Source organism: Phascolarctos cinereus, unplaced genomic scaffold (genome assembly GCF_003287225.1).
Source record: "Phascolarctos cinereus isolate Bilbo 61053 unplaced genomic scaffold, phaCin_HiC Scaffold_726;HRSCAF=1367, whole genome shotgun sequence".
Lineage (NCBI taxonomy): Eukaryota > Metazoa > Chordata > Mammalia > Diprotodontia > Phascolarctidae > Phascolarctos > Phascolarctos cinereus.
In genome coordinates, this window is record NW_027556098.1 from 269,829,465 (window position 1) to 269,835,464 (window position 6,000).

Genomic DNA, 6,000 nt, shown 5'->3' on the forward strand with positions numbered 1-6,000 from the left:
TTTGTTAAACTCTAACAATAAATGACCAAAGAGTCACAGAGTTTATGCAAACACTGTTAACTCTGAAAACTACTGAAAAGCTCAGAAAACTACACAAAAGCTCACTGATGACTCTGAAAAATAAAATAAAACTAAACAAAAGAGCTAACAGTAGATATAAGCAAAAAGCATTCTTCATTCTGTTTGAGGAGAGAAACTAGACACACATGCCAAGATCTGCTCTTATACCAAGGAGACCCACTGTAGCGAGGCCAAGCCTTGAGATATACACACAAACACACACAACATACACACACACACACACACACACACACACAATATACATACATATGCACATACATGCTAGTGGCTAGACAAAGAAATACGCAGCAAGCTATAGCTGTGGTATTGAGGGGGTAACAGCAACAATGAGGCAAGTTTGATTTCTAGCAGGACTTTATGATTAGAACCTGGTTCCTGCAAGTGCTTGTCTGAGTTCAGGGACCGTCTGGGGCTGGTGTTAACCAGTTCTGTGATTTAACTGCAGCAGAGTTCACCCAGAGGGTGAGTGCAAAGGATTGTTGTGATGCCTAGCTCAGGGCACAGCTTTCTTGCTGAGCCTTAGCTCTGGAAAACAGGGTGTCTCCTAAGAGTAAAACGAGAGGTGTGAAAAGAGAGGGGTGGTCTTGGCATGGGCGTCGTGACATCTTCTGAGTTTGTGTCCTGGTCTTCCCTGTCACCATAGAAGCTTTTTATGATCAGGTTCTTTTTTGTTGTTGTTTGTTCATTTTCCCAGCTTATTTCTCGACTTTGAACTTTATGTTAAAGTTAGACTCTATTCCCAAGATGGGGAGTGGGGAGAGACGCTGTCTATGAGAATATTTGGAAAAGACTTACAAAAGGTGAGACAGCATAGGTGGGAAGGGGTATCTATAATCTATATTGTTGGAAGAAGTGCCTAAAAGAAGTAATCACAGTGACATAGCTTCTTCACTGATTAACTAATCAATTTGATATATCTTCTAAAACCTTACCACATCTGTAAATTCTATAAGTAAATGCATGTGTATTAAAAACCCACTCAGAATCCAGTACTATTCAGGAGTCTTGAGGAGACACAAGATATAGAAGATAATGGTCTACGCTCTGGGAATTTATAACCTGAGAGGATCAAAAAGATACATTGAAAAAAAACTAAAGAATGCCACAAGGTATTGCATAATCAAAAGCTAGATTGTGTGGCACCAACTATCATTGCTGCCTTCTCCTGCTAGAGATGCCTCTGCCCCTGCAGCTTCTTCCACCTATTGGTAAGTTCTTTGTTGGAACCTCCATTTGAGAAAGTACCCATGCTAGCCAAGCTCACCTCTAAGTTGGCTTAGCTCCTCATTCTCTGGACGACTTTTCTACCTAAGAAGACAGCAATGTGGTACAGCAGATAGAGCACCAGGCTTGGAATCAGGAAGACTCATCTTCATGGAGTTAAAATCTGGCCTGAGACATTTACTAGCTATATGACCCTGGGCAAGTTTCTTAACTCTGTTTGCCTCAGCTTCCTCATTTATAAAAACAAGTTAGAGAAAGAAATGGCAAGCCATTATAGTATCTTTGCCAAGAAAACCCCAAATGGGGTCATGAAGAGTTAGACATGACTAAACATGACATGACATGATTTTCTACTTTGCCTGTGGGCAGGTATCCCCTTTTCATCTCCTTTTTATGTGTCAACGGTTACCCTCAACCTAGTTTAGCCCATCTGCCAAGACAGTTTTACTGGGGTGTGGCTGCTGCCTATGCTACACCTTCTTGGAGCCATGGGTGAGAGCTGGGTGACAGGCTATAAGCCAAAACTAAAGTGGGGAAAAATTGGTACTTGACACTTTGTTTTCAGATGATTGTCTACTCAGTGTATTCTCTGAGGCTGAAATGCAACAGAGTTTGGATCAGCCCTCTGCTACTTGTACTAATTTTGGCCTGACAACACCAAAACAGAAGTTCTCCACCAAGCAGCACCGTGCTATTTGTATGTGGAACCATCAGTCACAGGAAATGGAGAAATTATGAATGCTGTGGAGAAGTTACTTACTTGGCAGTATACTTTCCAGGGATGTACACATAGATGATGAAGTTGACCCACACATTGCCAGAGCTAGCTCAGTGTTTGGGAAGCTCTGAAAGAAAGTGTGGGAGAGAAGTATTATGCTGCCTGCCAAACTGAAGGTCCACAGAGCTGTTGTGCTGACTTCATTGCTGTATGTCTGTGAAACCTGGGCAGTTTACCAGCACCATGCCAGAAAACTGAACTGCTTCTATTTGAATTGACTTAGGAAGATTTCCTACAGATCACCTGGCAAGATAAGATACTGAACAGTGAGGTCCTTTCTTGAGCTGAACTGCCAAGCATTCAAACTCCACTGTAGAGAGCACAATTACAAAGGACTGGCCACGTAACCTAAATGCCAAATGCATGTTTACCTAAAAGAGTATTTTACAGAGAACTCACAGAAGGCAAGTGCTCATACAGAGGTCAGAAGAAGCAATACAAGATCTCTCTGAAGAACTTTAGTATTGATTGTGAGACATGCGAGACACTGGTACAGGATCATCCAAACATGGTGTGCCTTCATCAAAGAAGGTGCTATGCTCTATGATCGAAGCAGAAGTGCAGTAGTACAAAGGAACTGTGAGCTGTGCAAATGCAGAGATAGCTCCATCTCAAATGTTCTAAAGGACTACTTGTGCCTGACTTGTGGTAGAATCTTCTGAGCTTGTACTGGACTCATCAGCCGTAGTCAAACACATTGTACCTTGACCCCAACATTGTGATGTCATTGGTCCTCTTCAAAATAAAGGACAAACAACATATTTTGTCTTCCCTCATTAGAATGTAAAAGGCAAGGACTGACTCTCTCTCTCTCTCTCTCTGTCTCTCTCTCTCTCTCTCTCTCTCTCTCTCTCTCTCTCTCTCTCTCTCTCTGTCTCTCTGTCTCTCTGTCTCTCTCTCTCTCTCTGTCTCTGTCTCTCTGTCTCTCTCTGTCTCTCTCTCTCTCTCTCTCTCTCTCTCTCTCTCTGTCTCTCTCTCTCTCTCTGTGTCTCTCTCTCTCTCCCCCCCCTTTTGTTTGTATTCCCAGTGCTTAGCATATAGTGCCTGGCATGGTTAAGGGCTTAATAAATGCTTTATCTAAGCTTATAATCTAATCTACAGGAATTCAGGAGGGGGAGATATAATTTTCTTTCTTGTGAGTTGGAAACAGATGAGACTCAAGATAGGTCATAAAGTATTTGGACAAGCAGCATGGTACAGAGAAAAGATCTCAATTTTGATTCAGAGGACCTAGCTTAAAATCCTGCTTCCATCACTTCCTTCCTAGGTGATATCTCTGAGCCTCAGTTTCCTCATCTGTAAAATGAGGGGGTTGGACTAGATGGTGTTAAATTTATGATGCTATGATAGACAGAGAGGAGAAGGAGAGGGGAGAGAACTCTAGACAGAACAGCTTGAGCAAAGATGCAGAAAGAGGCATGAGCATGGGGTGTGTGTGTGTGTGTGTGTGTGTGTGTGTGTGTGTGTGTGTGTGTGCTTGTATTTGGCAGGGGAACAGGATAGAAACCCTCTAATGGAAAAAAGTATGGCATACCCAGGGATAACAACAGAATGTAGAAAGCAGCTTCAGTTGTTGGACAACTTTGCATGTCAGACTGATTATTACTGGTCTTGGACCTTTACAGCTCTCAATCCTATGATTCTTTGACAAAAACCAACAGACAACAAGAGGTTATATTAAGTTGTAACACTAATGGAAATAAACACTTAAGCAGTATCTTAGGAGGATTAATATGGCAGAAATGTATAATACAGATTTGGGAGTAGGGATAAGGAAAGAACTAAAAGCCAGTCTGAAGCCTTTTTACAGTAATCTAGGCAAGATGCACTAGGGACGGAAGTTAGGGATCTAGAAATATAGATTTGGCCCAACTTCTGGGATAAGAACTCACTATTTGATAAAAACTGGGGAAACTGAAACTAGGCATAGACCAAAATCTTACAACATATACCAAAATAAAGTCAAAATGGGTAGACAATGTACATATAAAGGCTGATATTATAAGCAAACTGGGAGAGCAAGGAATAGTTTAGCTGTCAGATTTATGGAGAGCAGAAGAATTTATGACCAAACAAGAGATAGAGAACATTATGAAATGCAAAATGGATAATTTTGGCTACCTTAAATTGAAAAGTTTTTTACACAAACAAAGCCAATGAAACCAAGATTAAGAGGGGCAGAAAACTGGGAATTTTTACAACCAGTGTCTCTGGTAAGAGCCTCATTTCTAAAATATAAAGAGAACTTAGTCACATTTATAAGAGTACAAGTCATTCCCCAATTGACAAGTGGTCAAAGGATATGAACAGGCAGTTTTCAGATGAAGAAATTAAAGCTATCTATAGTCATATGAAAAAATGCTCTAAATTACTATTGATTAGAGAAATGCAAATTAAAATGACTCTGAGGTACCACATCACACCTATCAGATTGGCTAACATGACAAAATGGGAAAATGATAAATATTGGAGAAGATATGGGAAAATTGTAACACTAATGCATTGTTGGTGGACTTGTGAACATTCATCCAACCATTTTGTGTTGTTTTTGGTTTGGTTTTTTTTTGGTGGGCAGTTGGGGTTAAGTGACTTGCCCAGAGTAACACAGCTAGTGAGTGTTATGTGTCTGAGGCCAGATTTCAACTCAGGTCCTCCTGACTCCAGGGCCAGTGCTCTATCCACTGTGCCACCTAGCTGGCCCTCATCCAACCATTTTGGAGAACAATTTGGAAATATGCCCAAAGGGCTATCAAAATGTGCATACCCTTTGACCCAGCAATATAGCACTTCTAGGGCTGTATCCCAAAGAGATCATACAAATGGGAAAAGGACCCACATGTACAAAAATATTTATAGCAGCTCTTTCTGTGGTGGCCAAGAATTGGAAATTGAGGGGATGCCCATCAATTGGAGAATGGCTAAAGAAGTTGTGGTATATGAATGTAATGAAATACTATTGTGCTATAAGAAATGATGAACAGGCTGACTTCAGAAAACCCTGGAAAGACTTATATGGACTGATGCTGAGTGAGATGTGCAGAACCTGGAGAACCTCGTATACAGCCACATTGTATGATGAAAAGCTTTGATAGACTTAGCTCTTCTCAGCAATGCAAAGATCTAAGACATCTCCAAAAGTCTGATGATGGAAAATACTATCCACATCCAGAGAAAGAACTGTGGAGTTTGAATGCAGATCGAAGTATACTATTTGCTCTTTTTTTTCTTCTGTTTTGTTTTGTTTCTTCTTTTTTGTGTTTCCTCCTATTGGTTCTAATTCTTCTTTACAACATGACTAATATGAAAATATGTTTAATAGGATTGTATATGTAGAGCCTATATCAAATTGGATGCCCGTTTTGGGGAGGGAGGTGGGGAAGGATGGGGAGAAAATTTAAAACTCACAAGTTTATGGAAGTGATTGTTGAAAACTAAAAATAAATTAATCAAAAAAAAAAGAATCAGTCTTGAGAAATAAAAAGAAAGAAATGTACATTTGGGAACCAATAGCAAATGGGTAAGCGTAGAAATGAGTGGATAAGTCTTCTGAAGGAATGAATATAGCAGGAGAAAGCAGAGGTATGAGCATCGTACTGGATGTCCACAAAGGGAATAGGAGAAAAAAAAAGACCAGAGGAAATAATGACCAGTCAGAGAAATAAGAACTTATAAAGCATCTTTCAAAAATTCAAGAAGTAGGAAAATGATCAGCAGTGTCAGACTTAGCAGAGATTAGAGACCATTATAACCCTCATGTGGAGTATTTAATTAATAAATAAGCATTGTATTAACAAAACACTGCAGGGCAATTGCTCTGAGAACTGGGGGTACAAAAACAGACCCCACCCCCAAGAAGCTCACATTCTAATAGATAAGACGTGTATGGAAGGGAATGGGGATATGATTCTCCCTCAGGA